Source organism: Chiloscyllium plagiosum, chromosome 4 (genome assembly GCF_004010195.1).
Source record: "Chiloscyllium plagiosum isolate BGI_BamShark_2017 chromosome 4, ASM401019v2, whole genome shotgun sequence".
Taxonomy (NCBI): domain Eukaryota; kingdom Metazoa; phylum Chordata; class Chondrichthyes; order Orectolobiformes; family Hemiscylliidae; genus Chiloscyllium; species Chiloscyllium plagiosum.
Window position 1 is genome coordinate 21,514,751 of NC_057713.1, and position 18,086 is coordinate 21,532,836.

Here is an 18,086-nt window from a genome sequence, read left to right on the forward strand (position 1 = left end):
GAGGGCAGAGCAGTAGATGTGATCTATATGGACTTCAGTAAGGTGTTCAACAAGGTTCCCCATGGGAGACTGGTTAGCAAGATTAGATCTCACGGAATACAGGGAGAACTAGCCATTTAGATATAGAACTGGCTCAAAGGTGGAAGACAGAGGGTGGTGGTGGAGGGTTGTTTTTCAGACTGGAGGCCTGTGACCAGTGGAGTACCACAAGGATCGGTGCTGGGCCCTCTACATTTTGTCATTAACATAAACGATTTGGATGCGAGCATAAGAGGTACAGTTAGTAAGTTTACAGATGACACCAAAATTGGAGGTGTAGTGGACAACGAAGAGGGTTACTTCAGATTATAACAGGATCTGGACCAGATGGGCCAATGGGCTGAGAAGTGGCAGATGGAGTCTAATTCAGGTAAATGTGAGGTGCTGCATTTTGGGAAAGCAAATAGACAAAGTCTTTTCCCTGGGGTTAGGGAGTCCAGGACTAGAGGGCGTAGATTTAGGGTGAGAGGGGAAAGATATAAAAGAGACCTAAGGGGCAACTTTTTCACACAGAGGATGGTACAGGTATGGAATGAGCTGCCAGAGGAAGTGGTGGAGGCTGGTACCATTGCAACATTTAAGAGGCATTTGGATGGGTATATGAATAGGAAGGGTTTGGAGGGATATGGGCCAGGTGCTGGCAGGTGGGACTAGATTGGATTGGAATATCTGGTTGGCATGGACGGGTTGGACCGAAGGGTCTGTTTCCATGTTGTACATCTCTATGACTCTATGACTGAATTTCTACACTTTTGTTATGCTTTGGGCATCTTAAATTAAAGAAACTTAGGAAAGGAAATAAAAGGTCAGGGGGCAATAAAGAGGTAATTGGGTTAATGGAAACAGTCGACTACTAAGTCTCTTGATTCCCTACCACATTTAAGTCCAACACACGGCTAATTAAATGCAATTGTTTTGACTCCAGGGTGTGCTGCCTTTGTGGAACATATGGGGAGAAAGGGTTAATAAGGAAGTTAAAGGACAGTAGAAGTTACAATCGTGAACTTGCATTCTCTGTGGACAATCTAGAAAATGGATTCACTTGAAACAGCCCTAGAGAGGCTGGTATCCCATCAAGAGTAACCCTTTATTTACACATGGAGAGTCCTTGGCATTGATCCAGTTCCCTCAGAGCAAACTCTCAGAGTGACATAATGTCTGACACTCCTGTTTTGACCTGTCAGCCAGGGCTCCCTAATTGGACCAAATTAACAATCCTATTCTGGGAACTCATATTCTACGACGTCTAGCTGGTTGACCACATGTCACCATACTTCGGATCTTGAAAGAAACAATGCTTATTTGGAGCAGAAGAAAACAAATGTCTAAGTGGACACAAAGTCTAACAACTTCAAATCCACCCATTCCAGAGACTGTAAAAGTCTAGTACTCCTCACCTGCCTGTTTTTGTTGAAATTTTACCAATCCTGGGATAGATATTGGGTGGCGCGTGTGTGTGTGTGTGTGTGTGATGTCTGCAGATACATCTGTATCTGTGTGTATGAGTGCCTTTGTGTCTGTGTGAATATGCGTGTCTGTGTGAATGTGTGTGTGCATGGAAATGTGTGTGTTTGTGTCTGTCTGTATCTCTGTGTGTGTCTGCATCTTTGTGTGACTGTGTGTGTGGAAATATTCCAGAAATAATATTTGCAATCCAAAACATTAGAAATAGAAGCAGGAATCGGCCGTTCAGCTTATCGATCCTGTCTGTAAATTTTCTCCTTCAAAATCCATTCCCCATAGTATTTAAATATTGACAGTTATTCACTTATTATTTCCTTGAATTCTTTCATATCTTTAATATCTGGAAATGAACTTCACCTTGCTCAACCAATACAGATTTTGTAAAATTATCAAAACCTCCACGTGACCAAGAAACGATCAGCTTTTACTGTCCTGCGAATATGTGGGCAGTAAAGAAATATGATCCCAGACATGTTCTGAAAAGCAGGAAAGTTCAAAACGGGTAAGACTCTTCACCTGGAAAAGGGAAGACAAAGGCATGAACAAATATAGGGGTGTTGGAAAAGGCCACTCCGAGATGATGCAACGACTGCACCTGCTTCAAGAAGTCTAGCCTCATCCTGCCGTGTTGCCTGGAGCTGGGAGGCCGTGTCTAGGGCTCAGGGTTGCTTCCACAACTATCCCTGCTGCTGCCCCTCTGCATATTCCAGGCACTGAGCCGTATCACCTCCCAGGCACCTTCCAGCTCCTGGACAGTGCCGGTGCAGGGTGCCTCTTCTTCATGAGCTCCAGCTTTTACCTCTGTACAGTGCCCTACAGCCTCCCCAATTTCTACCGCCACTGCCTCTGTCCCCTTCTGAACTTTAGCCTCTGTTGTGGACCAGACCAGACCCCTACCCCTGCACCTCAAAATATTTTAAGGTCATCAAGACCCTAACGTTTCCTTATTTTAAAGGCAAATGTAAGCTGTTTGTTCTAGATGTGATGCGATTGGTCAAACTACTCAACATTAAGCAAAGCGCAATTTATTTAAACACTATTGTTAAAACAGAAACAAAAGGAAGGGAGATTTAAAGTACCTTAACTTTATTGGAAAACTTAACAGAATAATACATAATAGTAACTATTACTCATTAACTGTTCCAATATAGCAACATCCCATAAATACATCCCCTGCAAAATGGAAAATTCAGACACAGATGCTCACATTCAGTTCTCCCATCTAGGAGGAAGAAACATCAAGAGTAAATTCAAAAAGAGTAGCAGCCAGGAGACATTCACTGAAGCTTCCAACTCTAATGTTATTGAAAAACTAAAACCCTAATCTGAGAGCTGGCTACACCCTCTCAGCCTGGATTAACAACCCCAAGACCTCCCAAGCTGTTTACTCAAGTGGTCTTCTCATCCAATCCTCTCTTAAAACTAGAACAAAATAACATCTTAAAGTCACACATCCTCCCTGACCAATCCTCAGCAGTGGAAAAGGAAGCACCTAAGCACAGCTGCATCAGCTTCTGTGGGATTTTCCAAATGCTTTTTCCCATTTCCTGGAGTCGAACTGGAGACTTTCCTTTTGAATGAATGCTGAATGGAGTTTGGGAGACTCCTCAGAGGAAACATGGATGTTTTCTTGCCTTTCGCAGCCCAATAAACCAAGCAGGTCTCTGCATCCATGTTTTCAAGTAAACTTCTGCAGCTACTGTCAAACCTGCAATTTCAGTTACATCTCTTGTCGAAGACTTAAAATTCTTCTAACTTCCGTTTTCTGTCACACTCAATCTCCTACTTTTTTAAATTGTACCTTTTTCACCTTAAATCTGTTTCCTATATTTATTGCCTCTTGACATTGCTACTGTAGTCATGCCTCATGATGTGAGCGTAATATGGCAACAATTTTCCCTGTGAGCTGCAAGTATTCTTTTTTGTCTTTTTCCTTCCCAACCTAGTCCTTTGTGTTGTTCAGTTTGAGTTTTTTTCTTGCCTTTCCTCCAGGATCTATAACTTTATTCGCAGAGATCTAAAATGGCTGCTCACCAGCTAACCCTCCAGTTATTTCTGCCTCTAATAATCTTTCTTCTTCGAAAAATTCTTCACTTGCAAATAATGACTTGCTTTTTAGTTGTTCCTAGTCCTCTCTATCTTTCCTCTGTCTTTTATGAGTTTGGAAGTGAACAATTTAGTTTGAAGTATTGCTATTTTTCTGTCACTCCTTCCATTAGTTTTTCAGATTGCTTCTCTGCTCAGTTGTTTGTGGCAGCTGACTGGTTATCTGAGCATTCTTAAAGCATCAATGTTCTCAATGTGTAAACTTGCTTGTCTCCTCAAAAGTTCGCTCTCTGCATCAAAATGGATGTTTTTCACTGTTGTCACCTTGAGGTATGGAACCAGCGGTGGACGGTTTGTGGTTGGGATATGTGTTGCCTCCAATCCTCGTTGTGTGACTTCATTTGATTGGGTGGAGCTTACCGCAATCTCCAACATTAACTGTTTCACTACCATTACCTTATACGCCAACACTCAGTGCCCAGGCCCTGAAGAACAACAGGGACAAGATAGTCAGAGAGAGCTGGGCCCAAAAGGAAGGATTCAGCTGGCATTGAGGCATAACCATCTGAATTCAGACTTTAAGACAATGTGACATGCTGCACTATTCATAGCAAAAATAGAATCCCAGGTACCACAAGAGAAAGGGAACGAAAGCACTGGAGGCCACTGAAGAAAATGAAGCCCTGGAAGGAAACAGGTCACTGGGGATGAGGAGAAGGAAAAGAATTGAGAAGAACTGGAGATGAAGAGATGGTTCCTGAGCACAAACAGATGGTTCTGATGAACAATGAAGTAGCCTCCTCTCCAACTTTCCAATGACCTTCAGCATCAGAGGCAAGTCTGCTTTGATGAAGCAAGGATTTGCTGCGTACGCCGGGTGCTTGATCTTTGGCCTCCAATGGCCATCTAACCGCCCCCTAATGCAGAGGAAGGTTTTGGAAACATCAGCAGATCTTTTCTCTCCGGTGCAACCAGAAGCCCCAGGGATGACTGTTGTTGACTGTCTAAGTGAGCCTAACACATTGTCTGACCCATCCTGTGAAAATCTGAACCTGACTTAATTTCCACTTGAGCTGGTTTTTGATTTCAAAACAGATCTGGCTCTTGTTTCCCATTTCTGCGTTGAAAATTTATCCCAATATCCCCACTTTGGGAGGATACAAAATCTATATTAATTGTTGAAAAATCCAAGAGGGAATTCATAAGAAACTTCTTTACAAAAATACTGTTAAAAATATTGGATAGTGAAGGAGATTGAGGATTAGAATAACTGGTGCAGACGTGATGGACCAAAGTTTGTTTCTCATTTGTATGGATCTCTACGACTCTAAGAATAACACATCTGCATGCAAGGTGAAACTAAATAGAATAGTGGGAGAAAGGAGTTGAAGGGTCTGTTGACAGGGTTGGGAGGTAGAAGGCTCATGTGGAACAAGTGAACAGTATGGAACAATACTAATTGCCTAATTAATAATTGTCTAATTGCTTCTTTCTATGCGATAGACTTGCTGTGACTCACTAGGAATAAGAAATAAAAGGGACAAAATAGTCATGAATAAGAGTGAGAATATGGATTAAAAATGTTGGACAACCCAAATTCTGTAATAAAAACTTTAATGTGCTAAATCCCACAATTACTACTGTAATTATTTTATGATTGAGCGTACACTTAACAACAACTGCATACGCTGTGTCCTCATTAAACCTGTGAATGCTTGACCTTCACATTTCTGGAACCTTATTGATTGAGCATCTAATTATAAATAAATACATCTTCTAACAGTCGAGAAATATGGTAAATTAACAGAAAAATGAAATTTTTGAACTTTGACCCTTATGATCTGTCAATCTATAATTCCAAAAGGTTAATTTAAATATCAAAACTGCATTACCATCAAACACTTTAGATACAAATTGTAAAAGGGAGATTATACACCCCATGAGCTTCATGAACAGCTTGGTGCCGAAATATGTTACTGAGTGTGACACAGAATGGGTGATTCTTGCTTTGCTGATGTATGTTAGCTGAGTAACCTAGACTTGGAGAATGACAAAAAAAGAACAATGGTTACTGTTCCTGGTTGTTATTCAGTGATGGAGAAAGTGAGGTCTGCAGATGCTGGAGATCAAAGTTGAAACTTTATTGCTAGAACAGCACAGCAGGTCAGGCAGCATCCAGGGAACAGGAGATTCGACGTTTCGGGCACAGGCCCTTCTTCAGGAATGAGCAGAGAGTGTTCAGCAGGAGAAGATAAAAGGTAGGGAGGAGGGACATGGAGGAGGGGCGTTGGAAATGTGATAGGTGGAAAGAGGTAAAGGTGAAGGTGATAGGTCGGAGTAGGGTGGAGGCGGAGAGGGCAAGAAGAAGACTGCAGGGCAGGAAGGCGGTGCCGGGCTGGAAGGATCCGGCGGAGACAAGGTGGGGGGAGGGGGGAGGAAGAAACTGGTGAAGCCCAAGTTCATCCCCTGTGGTTGGAGGGTCCCCAGTCGGAAGATAAGACGCTCCTCCTCCGACCGTCGCATTGTTGTGGTTTGGCGGTGGATGAGTCCAATGACCTGCATATCTCTTTCCACCTATCACATTTCCAACGCCCCTCCTCCAATTCCCTCCTCCCTACCTTTTATCTTCTCCTGCTGAACACTCTCTTCTCATTCCTGAAGACGGGCCTGTGCCCGAAACGTCGAATCTCCTGTTCCCTGGATGCTGCCTGACCTGCTGTGCTGTTCCAGCAATAAAGTTTCAACTGTTATTCAGTGATCCCTTCTCTATCCAGCTTTTACACAAAAATATGATTAAAACTAAACGTAATACTTTATTATATACACTTTACTAGGTAACTGATATGCATTGAAAATCAAATTTAAAATTATAACATTTTCAGGTATCTGGCTATCAGTTGTGAAAAATGGTCTGTTAGCTCAGTTGGATGGATGGCTGGTCTGTGAAGCAGGGTTAGGGTTCAGGGTAGCATCAGTTCAATACCATGAAGGATTCTCCTTCTCTCCCTCTCCCCTAACTGAGGTGTAGTGACCCTCAGTTTAAAACATCTCCAGTCTTCTCTCTCTCTGTCTCTCTAACAAGACTGCAGCCCTGTCATCTGGCAGGACTTTGGAGATTTTACCTTTATCAGTTGTGAAACCCCAAAGCTTGCAAACTTCTCCTTTTTAGGAAATGTCATATTTAGGGATGCGAATTGTTTACTAAATAACAGGGTGTAAAGTTGCAGGGGTAAACTGGATTGGTAAAATACATAGTTTTAGAATCATATTAACATTTCATTCATTGTTCCCCATGATGAACCAATTCAATTGCTGCTTACAATTACACACTAATCAATTACCTTTAAAAGCATGCAATGGATGGATGGTAAAGATAACTGTAAAGCTGGCCTGAAGTCACTGGGCAGGATATGGATGAGGACATACAAGTGTTAAAATAGGAATATCAGTGAAGCCTCGACAAGAGGATAAGCACTCCCTCTATGGCTCGATCAATGTAAGCACACTGCCCCGTCAAACCATCCTATACAACTCCAAGAAAGTATATTTGAAACAAAAACAAGAATTGCTGGAGAAATTCAGCAGGTCTGCCAGCATCTGTACAGAGAAAGCAGAGTTAACATTTCAAAGTCAGATGACCCTTCTTCAGAAGCACATATGAGCTGGGATCACATATGAACTTATTTTAGCTGATGTAGTGTTACCGGGCTCGTAGTTATCCACAGCCTTAGAGGGCAGAGAAAATCTAACCCAGTCTCTCACTCCAAATAGCTACCTAATGCTGTAGTGCCTACATTTTTTTACATCAACAAAATATTCACACCCAATCCCTTTTGAAGCACAGATATGAAAAAGAAGGGCTACTTGGCAAGGTACTGGAGTCAAACAGCTGACACAATATTCTCTAAAAAAATATTGTGCAGTCAGAAGAGGAGGGAGCTAAAAATGTTGCAAAGTCAATTTATAGAGTCATAGGGCACAGAGGGAGGCCACGTGGCTTGGTGCTCTTGTACTGGGTCTTTAAGGAGCTATCCAAATCATAAACAAAAAAAGAAGTCAGACCCACTCTACTGTATTTTCTCCATAGCCCTGCAAGGGTTCATCCAATTCGCTCGTAAAGTTCCTTTTGAAATGCTTCCACTGACTCAGGCTCTGTATTTCAATTCATAGGAATGTCAGACCATCAGGAAATCACCCTTCTTATTTCAGAAGGTTTCTTTACATAACATGCGCTTAATTAATATTCTATGTTTAATATGCAATTGGTTGCAAACAAACCTTTGTTAGTTTTAACAGATACTCAGCAGGGCTAGCAGCATTTGTGAAGAGAAATGTGAATTAATGTCTCAAGTCTAGTGACCTTTGTTCAGAAGGCTACTAGTTGTGAAGAAGGGTCACTGGACTTGAGGCATTAACTCTGTTTTCTCTCCAGAGATGCAGTTAGACACCCGGAGTTTCTTCAGCAATGTCTGCCTTTGTTTGTTTCAGGGTTCCTGCATCTGCAGTTCTTTGTTTTATTTTTGTGTTCAATTCACCATCACATCTCTTCCAGGTATGCGCACTGCAGAGACGTTCTGCTTCTCTCTCTGACAGGATTTCAGTTCACATTTTTTTTCTCTCCGTGAGTTTGACAAAACATTTGTCAAAACTCACTTCTGCACCTCTTCTCATTCCTCAGTGACTGGTTTTGAAAAAAGTGTCACTCGACTCATAGAGACCTAGAATCATAGAGTCATATAGCACAGAAACAGACCCTTGTGGTCCAACTTATCCATGCATACCATTTTTCCAAACTAAACTAGTCCCACTTGTCTGTATTTGGCCCATATCCCTCGAAACCTTTCATATTCATTTACCCGTCCAAATGTCTTTTAAACATTAATCTTAATCTCAGGGCCATGGGTTCGAGTTTGGGCGCTTTCATTATTGGGGTAGCATTATGCTCGGTGGTTAGCACTGCTGCCTCAAAGCACCAGGGACCCAGGTTCGATTCCAGCCTCGGGCGACTGTCTGTGTGGAGTTTGCACATTCTCCCCGTGTCTGCGTGGGTTTCCTCAGGGTGCTCTGGTTTCCTCCTACAGTCCAAAGGTGTGGAGGTTAGGTGTATTGCCCAAGCTAAATTTCCCGTAGTGTTCAGGGATGTGTAGGTTAGGTGCATTGGTCAGGAGTAAATATAGGATAATAAGGTAGAGGAATGGGTCTGGGTGGGTTACTCTTTGGAGGATGGGTGTGGACTTGTTGGGCTGAAGGGCCTGTTTACACACTGTAGGGATTCTATGTTGCAAAACTGTACCTGCATCTACCACTTCTTCTGGCAGTTCATTTCACATACGAACTACCCTCTGTGTGGAAATGTTGCCCCTCAGGTCCCTTATAAAGTTTTCTCCTTTCACTTTAAAAATTTGCCCCTCATTTGTAACTCACATACCCAAGGAAAATACCTATTGCTATTCAATAGGTATTGAATATGATTTTATAAACTAATATAAAGTCATCCCTCAACCTCCTAGGTTCCAGCGAAAAAAGTCACAGCCTATCTAGCCTCTCCCTAAAACTCAAACCCTCCAGTCACAGCAACATTCTGATAAATCTTTTCCGAACCCTCTCCAATTTAATAATACCCTTCTCACAGCAAGGCAATAAGAATTGTACACAGTGCTCCAAAGGTGGCCTCACCAAAACCCTGTACAACCTTAACATGATGTCACAACTCATATACTCAATGGTCTAAACACCTTCTTAACCACCCTGTCTGCCTGCAATGCAACTTTCAAACCCTTTAGTCTGTCTGTTCAACAAACTACCTCAGGACCTACCATTAATGATATAAGTCCCACCCTTATTTGTTTTACCAAAATCCAATAGCTTGCATTTATCCAAGTTAAAATTCCTCTGCCACTTCACAGCCCACTGGCCCATTTGATCAAGATCCCTTTTGCAATCTTAGATAACCTTCTTCACTGTTAACTATAACAGCAATTTTGGTGTCATCCACAATCTTACTAACCATGCCTCCTAAACTCTTATTCAAATTGTTCACATAAATTACAAAAGTGGACTCAACAGACTTCCCTTTTCCCAATAAAATAAAGACCAACAGACTAGATGTCTTTCCTTTAACCCAGTGAACTTGAACCTTTTGAGATTCAGGTGATTATTACTGCCTGAGGCATTCAAAATAAGAGAACATTGGAATGGATTTTGAGAAATGGTTTCATGTATTTCTTATTTGTTTTTCTCTCTCATTCTTTATACATTTCTAAAAAAATACACAACACTTGAAGTTTTTCATCTTTCACTCATCAGGGCTAAAATGTAGGGAAACAAACTCCCGAAAAGAGACAGATTATTAAAAAAAATGAGAAGAGAATGCTGATTGCTTGGACTGTGACTGACTTAGTCGAGAGTGTGGCACTGGGAAAGCACAGCAGGTCAGGCAGCATCCAAGGAGCAGGAGAATCAACAATTCGGGCATCAGCCCTTCATCTGGAATGAGGCTTGTGGGCCGGGACTGAGAGATAAATTGGGGGGGAGAGGGGTGGATGGGTAGCTGAGAAAGCGATAGGCAGACTGGTTTAGAGAAGCATTAGGAACTGTTCACCAACAATCTGAGTTGGCTTATGAAATTCAAACCAACCAAGTCACCTTTAATTGATCAGGTCTGAGCTGGGTGGTGCAACAGTGATTGGATATCTCCAATGCCTTTGCCTCATGGCAAAAGATGCCAAGTGGCAACAATACACTCATTTTGTCTGCAAACAAGATCTTTTGTATAAATATGCAAAGCTTCTGCCATGCACAAAATGAGCCTGATGAACGTTAAATTGTTTTGCACCATAATTCTTAGTGTAGTATATTACTTAATGAACGTTATACAAAAACAGAATCACATGTATTGTTGGACAGACATGCTGCCCACTGTAGAAAGCCAATGGAACATAATGCTTGACATGGATCACCAGTTACTTCAACAAATGACCTACAAGGCTAGCACCACGCTAATGCTGCAATCTATAAACCACATTATTTGTTTGTGTGATGGGAAGAACATGTTTTTAGGCTTCACAGTATAAGTCTTTTATCCACACTAGAATCTACTCATATTTACACAAAGGGACTTGTTTGCAGACAAACGAGTGTACCATCGCCTTGCAACTTTTGTAATGAGATAAAGTTCATGTGGAATAAGTCTTTGTCATTTGTTTCTGTTTGAAAGTGCTAACAATTAATTTCTAGTTTTCTAATTCCTGTTTGGTCATTTTTGCTCCCATTACTAGCCATGGGGAAATACTTCCATGGCTAGTGATGGGATCAAAATGATAGGTCCCAAGGATGTGCTGAAGAACAAAAGGATATTGATATACAAGTCCATAGATCCCTGAAGGTTTCAGCATAGGTAGGGGGTAGTGAAGAAGGCAGATGGGATGCATGCCCTCATTAGCTAGGGTGTAGAATATAGGAGCAAGGAAATCTTGTTACAATTTTATAAAACATTAGTTAGGCCACAGATGGAATACTGTCACTCTTATAAGGACGTGACTGCATTGGACAGGATGGAGGGGAGATTCACCAGGATGTTGCCTGGAATGGAAAGTCTCAGTTATAAAGAGAGACTGGATAGGCTGGCTTGGAGTAGATTGTGAGAATTTCTTCTGCATAGCAGAGGGAGTATGTTTATGGGAACGAGCAAGTGGCTTAGAGGGAATCTGAGGAAACATTTTTTTAACCCAGAGGGTGGTGGACGTATGGAGCATGCTGCCTGAGAGAGTGGTGGAGGCAAGTTCGCTTGCAACATTCAAGAAACATCTGGACAGTCATTTAAAATGCTAGGGCACTGTAGGCTACAGACCCAAATGCGGGTAAATGGGATTAGTGTAGCTTGGTGTTTGTTGGTCAGCATAGACATAGTGGGCCTATGCTGAATGACAATGACCTAATGACCTTTTAAGTTTTATTAAGGATTATTATCTGAATATAGTCTAACCCAATCAACTTCAACTGCAATACAGAAACACACATACAAATAAACAAGGCCCAAAAAGTGAGACATCTGACATGTGATGCCTGAGGTACCTGCAAAAATTGAAAAACCATACAGATATAAAAGAAAAAGTGAGAAAACAGGATTTATTTTGGAGCTAAGTAATAAAATGAATTTGTAAAACGAGGGGCAAAAACTAAAACAGTAAAACAAAAAATAAAACATAATGCCCTTTATGTGATAAGGATGCTTTGGAGGAGTGTTAGACATCAAAACATTGCCATTGACGATATGAGGATGAGGAAGAGAGCTGATTTTAAGGCGCTGTTAAAGGAGAGAAGTGCAAAGCTGGGGGAGGGAATTCCGAAACTTAATTCTCAAAGTGGTAGCAGCAAAAAAGGTGAGTAATTAAGGTTGGCGCTGTCAAGAGGTTAGGATTGGAGAAATGCAGGGAACTCATAAGAAGTGGCTGGAGGAGTTTGCAGACTCAGAGAGAAGCAAGGCCCTGGAGGGATTTGAAAATAAGTATGAGCATCTTACAGTCAAAAAAAAACTGCTCAACCATGAGCAATGCAGATCACAGAAGAATTGCTTTTTTTTGCACTAAAATATTGATATCTCTGTGTACAGTGAGAACAGAAACATGTTACATGAGTTTCATCGACGCAAGTACCATTGAATTTGCATTAATCAGGCAGATGTAGCACTAGCTTTTTAAATGTCAAAATCCCATCACACTGAATATTGTAATTTCCCAGCTGCTTGTGGCGATTAGCTTTCCAGGGCTGCCCATGTTGCCTGTATTGGTAATTCACAAGTGATTCAAGTAACCAACAGAGTTGAACCTCATGCAAATAAGAAATCGCTCAAAAGAGATCCTCTCACACCTGCTCTGCAATGAATCACTCTGGCAAATGAATCACCGTCAACTTTGCCACTTTGCTGGAAAGTGCCAATATGTTTCCAGAGATGAAACAGTGCCTACTATGACTCAGCCACAACATGTTCTTTAACCTCTCTCAGACAATCAACATTGTGACAAGATGAGAAGCAAAAAACTAGAATGACGGTCTAATTCCATTTTCTAAAGCCATTAATGCAATTTGAAAGCTTTTTCTGTACATCTGAGAATGAAGTAAAGTTCATCTGGGCGAACTTATGAATGGAAAATGTAAAGGTTACAGGTTGCCATTTATGGACAGATAATGAACAACAGGCAAACTTATTTTAGCGGCTTGATTACATCAGCCAGAGAATTGGATAAACTTATAACTTTAGATTGGTTAGTGTTGTGGGGTCCTTCAAGTATCTCTGGTGTACCAGAACAAATATTGTTTCATCTGATGGACTTGTCCTCAATCAATGGACACTCGTTGAGGATTCAATCAAATCAACTTCGCTGAAGCATCCTTCTACTTTGTCTAATCATGTCCTAGTCTTTACAATTTCTAAAGCCTCTTCAAAGAGCACAATGAGTCAAAAATCCTTCTCTTCTATATAATACAATGCTTCTGATATTTATATAACATTTATTCTGTTTAAAAATATTGAAAAGAAGTCAGATTACTGTAAACTCATTTTTTTCCCTATCTGTCTGGGTAATATGGCAGACTTTGGGTTGGAATCTTTGGCCCTGATCAGAGTGAGCACAGGTGTGGGCATAGGCTGAAATTCACACACTGGCTGGGGTGCCAGTCAATCAGCTCGATCCCATGCAAACTTGTTTTCCTGGAAGCGAGATTAGAAAAGACATGTCTACTGAAGCATAAGTGGCAGGTGGTCACTGCTGTATTGAAGCTGATTGTCAAAGGGTAACCTGAACATTCCAGTCAGCTCCAGCCTCTGGGAGGATTAGGGACCGGGTTAGCTGCCAGGAGGCTGTTTTAAAAAGGCAGAACAGGAAGCTGGTGCTCCAGGCAGGCTCTAAAATCCTACCTGGTTTCAACTGTAGTTACAAACTGCCCAGCTGATGGAGGCAATTTTTATTTTAAAGTTTCACAATTTGGAGGTTCTGGTGTTTCTCTCTCTCTCTCTTTTCCCCTCTCTGTCAATTATCTGAAAAAGGCAACCTGCTGTCTCTATTGGCCACACAGCTTCAAAAGCCTTTCCACCATCTTTATTTGGGTGGCAGGTCTGTCTTCTGGCCACACATTTGCAATTCAGGGAAAACTCACTGGTGGGTGACTGATTCTCACACAATCTGACCACAATTGCTGCTGGGGTCCCAAAGCCTGCAAGGAAAATCCCGTCCTTTAAAATCAACTCATCTAAATCAACACACACTGACTGCTTCTGAAACAGTGTATATCTGTAAGAAGTAGTCGCCACCAGACACTATCTATTCTAAAGAACTCCAGTCAATCGATGAATCTACCCTCTTCTGTAAAAGATCTCAGAAACAGATGATACTCAGAGTATGCCACACTTACGGCCATCCCTCGACATAAGACATTTGGTGTGTGGGCTTCTATGCAATTGGCCTGACACAAATATAGCCAGCAATTGCATTATTCATTAAAACATCAAATTCAATATTAATGAAATCAAATAATTTACAAAAGCAAAGATGCTTGCGATTGAATGTGAATGCTTCTGTTCATTTATAACATGGAAAATATAATTGTCTCCAGGTTTATCACTTCACATAATTTAAGAATGCCATATCAAAATCACCTGGAACTGAAATGCTTGTGTTGTCATTTGAAAAATGTACTGCATAAATTCATCCTTCATCCTTCAAGCTTATCCTCTCAATGCAAAGCACATAACCCCACAATTCATTGCAGAGTAAGAATTTATGTTTTTTGTCCTGACAACTTTAACCTTCACAAACTCTCTTAATTATGCAATTGAATGATTAGTTCACTTTTGATGGGTTTACAAAATATAGCTGACAAAACAGCCGTACAGCGAATCAAATAATGCTCTTGAGAAGATACCATTCATCTATACAGGCAATCTTTTATAAAAATGTATTCAATCTGACAGATAATATCTACCGGAACATTCAACTCAACTGGACTTACCACATGAACACAGATGACCACAAAGGCATGTCAGAGCTAGGAACACTTCAGCGAGTAACTCACCTCCTGACTCCACAAGCCTGTCCACTGTCTACAAGGCTCAAGTCTGGAGAGTGATCGAATACTTCCCACTTGCCTGGAGATGAGTGCAATCTCAACAACACTCAAGAAGCAGCCCGCTTGTTTGGCACTGTATCCATAAGCATCTACTCAGCAACTCACCAAAGATCCTCAGACAGCACCTTCCAAATGCACAAACACTTCCATCTAGAAGGACAAGGCAGCAGATATATGGAAACACCACCACCTTCAAGTTCCCCTCCATGCCTCTCACTATTCTGACTTGGAAATATATCTCCTTTCCTTCATTGTCAATGGGTCTAAATTCTACAATTCCATCCCTAATGGCATTGTGGGTCAACCCACAGCAAGTGGATTGCAGCGGTTCAAGAAGGCAGGTCACCTCAACCTTCTCAAGGGCAACTAGGGACAGTGCAATAAAATACTGGCCAGCCAGTGATGCCCATATCCCACAAATGAATAAAGAAATTCAAGCAGACTACATCAAATGGCATTCCAAATAAAAGAGTAGAAGAAATTTCAAAGCCTTCACATTCACCTTTTGCAACTTTGAATTTAAGAAAGGAGATACAGAATCTAAATCTCAATTCTGGCTTCTAACAATCAGGAGAAAAAAAAGTTCAACAAAAACAAATTTGAAGGTTATTAATTCACCTGGGATCTTCCCTTTCTTGCTCTGGAGAGCTTCTAGTTAAGATTGGTAACAAATTTGGAACTTAATATTGGTATTGATCAAACATTTTGGTCATCAACTTACGAGATGCACAGGAGTGATCAAATTTTCATTTAAAACACCAATTCTTAGAAAGAGGTTTCACCAACGTTCTTGAGTTATGAGAGGTCAAACCAGCATAAACACAACTTGGAAAGAATTTTGATGGAGGTACCAAAACAATTAGAAAGCCTTTAGCAAAGTTCAGTCCGATAAGACTGCCTCATAAAGCTTAATTCTGTGGTATTCCAGGTCACAATTCGAGTTGGATAAAAAATAAGAGGCACTAGTGAGGATGCCATAACTACTCCATGTGATGACTTCAGTCTGATCATTGTGTTGTAGATATCTTAATTTCATAGTTCATGTATATAAGTTTTAGTGTTAGACATTACATTTTAAGAGTAGAAAATGGGATAAATGCAAATGAAATACCATGAAGTCTTGTGCAGTTAAAGGGTTGCAATCATATTGCTTTAAAACATTAACAGCTGGGAACAAAAGATAATTAAATTGCTGGGCTTTAGTGGAGCTAACATAGCTGGTATAACTGGTAATTCAAAAGGATCCTTCTGCTCATTTAATAGAAACAGAATAGAGAAATGGAGCTATAAAACAGCAGGTCAGCATACTTACCTGGAGATGTGGTATCAGCAAAGCTTGCAGTAATAGCAGTCCAGAGGGAGTTAGAGCTAATAAAATTCAATAAACCCGAAAGTTCAGGTTGAGGATAGCCTAGGTGGACTATGTGGCTTGGAGATAGGTGGAGCCAGAGAAGATTTCTAGATTGAATACATCTGGGTTTGTGCTTGCTGGGAGGGTTAATTACAGCATAGATCTTGGTGAATACTGAAGCAGAAGAAATGCCAGCAGGCAGCATAAGTGTTACTGTTCGCAGTCAATTAGGTCTCAGGACATGGCCCAGGAAGTGGTGGCTCTAAAACCTCGAAAAAACATTGGGTCCAAAATAAAACTGTTAGAGCCACTGACAGTTCAGTATAGCTGAGAGTTGGATGAAGGACGTCCACAAGAAGTATTTGTTTGATACAGCTGAGAAAGGTTGGATTCTCCTAGATGCTCATATAGTCCAGAGCAAAGTGTTTGAATTGCAGCTCAGAGTTAATGGAACTGGAGGCTGAACTAAAAACAAACACTGCAAAGAAGCAAGGAAGGGGAATATAACCTGAACATTTTTTTTACAAGAAGATAGTCACATCATACAGCATTGTGTGGCACTATCACTGTGCTAAATGGGATAGGCTTCTACTCAAAGTTGGTCATCCAAGAGGCTCTGTGGGCCATTAGTTACAGTGCAACCATACTCCAACACATTCTGTCACCTCATACCGCATCATACCCTCTACTCTATCAGTACCATCAGCTGATGGCTCAATCCTACTTCAATGAAGAGTACAGGAGCAGCACCAGTTAGGTGTCAACTTGTTTAAGCTAAAAAACAGGATTACCCTGTGTGACAAACAGCATAAGCAGCAAGTGTCAGATTAAGCCAAGTGATTTAACACCAGCGGTTCAGAAAGTCCTGTTGGTCTTCAATCTAGTATGTTAGCAGAAGTGGCTCATGAAATAGTCGATGCATTGTAACTCTTTTATTCAAAAAGAGAGTGACACAGAAAGCAGGAAGCTACGGGCCAGTTATATACATCATAGGATAAACATTAGAAGCCATTCTTAAATAAATTATAAAGCAGGGCACTAGGATAAGTTCAAGGTAAGTAGGTCTTGAAATAATATTCAACTAATCTACTGGAGATCTTTGAAGGGAAAACACATGTTGTGAATTCAGATTAATATGTATATCCTTTAATTTCCACAAGTTATTTGATAATGTACAACATCAAAGGTTATTGTGGAAAACAAAGCTCGTGCAGTAACATATTAACGTAGATAGAAGACTGACTGGCTATCAGGTGGGCAGAAATGGCTGGCAAAAAGTAATAAATGGTGTGCCACAGTCAGGTATTGGGGTTTCAGGTAATTATGATTTGTATAAAGGACTTAGAAGAAGGCACAGAAGGTATGGCTATCAAATTCATTGGCAGCACAAAGGTAAATTGAAAGTACGTTGTAAAGAATATATAAAGCGGCTAGGTTAAGTGAGTAAACAAAGATCTGGCAAATGGAGTATAATGTCGAGGAACATAAAATTGCCCATTTTGAGGGGATCAAAAGGAATCATATTAAATAAATGGTGAGAAATGGTAGAGCTCTGAATACAGAGAGATCTGGTTGTCTTTGTGCATAAATGACAAAAGGTCACTATGCAAGCAAGTAAGAATGTCATCATTATTCACAAGGGGAACAGAATACAGAAGTTGTACAATGCATTGGTGAGACATCATCTGGCATACATTGCACAGCATGGGTCATAGAACATAGAACATAGAACAATACAGCACAGAACAGGCCCTTCGGCCCACGATGTTGTGCCGAACTTCTAACCTAGATTAAGTACCATCCATGTACCTATCCAAATGCCGCTTAAAGGTCGCCAATGATTCCGACTCTACCACTCCCACGAGTAAAAGGTACTGTAGTGGGCGGCACGGTGGCACAGTGGTTAGCACAGTGGAGATCCGGGTTCAATTCCCGCCTCAGGCGACTGACTGTGTGGAGTTTGCACGTTCTCCCCGTGTCTGCATGGGTTTCCTCCGGGTGCTCCGGTTTCCTCCCACAGTCCAAAGATGTGCAGGTCAGGTGAATTGGCCATACTAAATTG

The 18,086-nt window shown here is 41.1% G+C and overlaps 1 protein-coding gene across 1 annotated transcript in view; it reads right to left on the bottom strand.

Annotated features, from left to right (window-relative positions):
- Window positions 1–18,086, bottom strand: part of tsnare1 (T-SNARE Domain Containing 1) — a 596,230-nt gene that overhangs the window by 46,154 nt on the left and 531,990 nt on the right. The gene's annotated exons all lie outside the window — the stretch shown is intronic.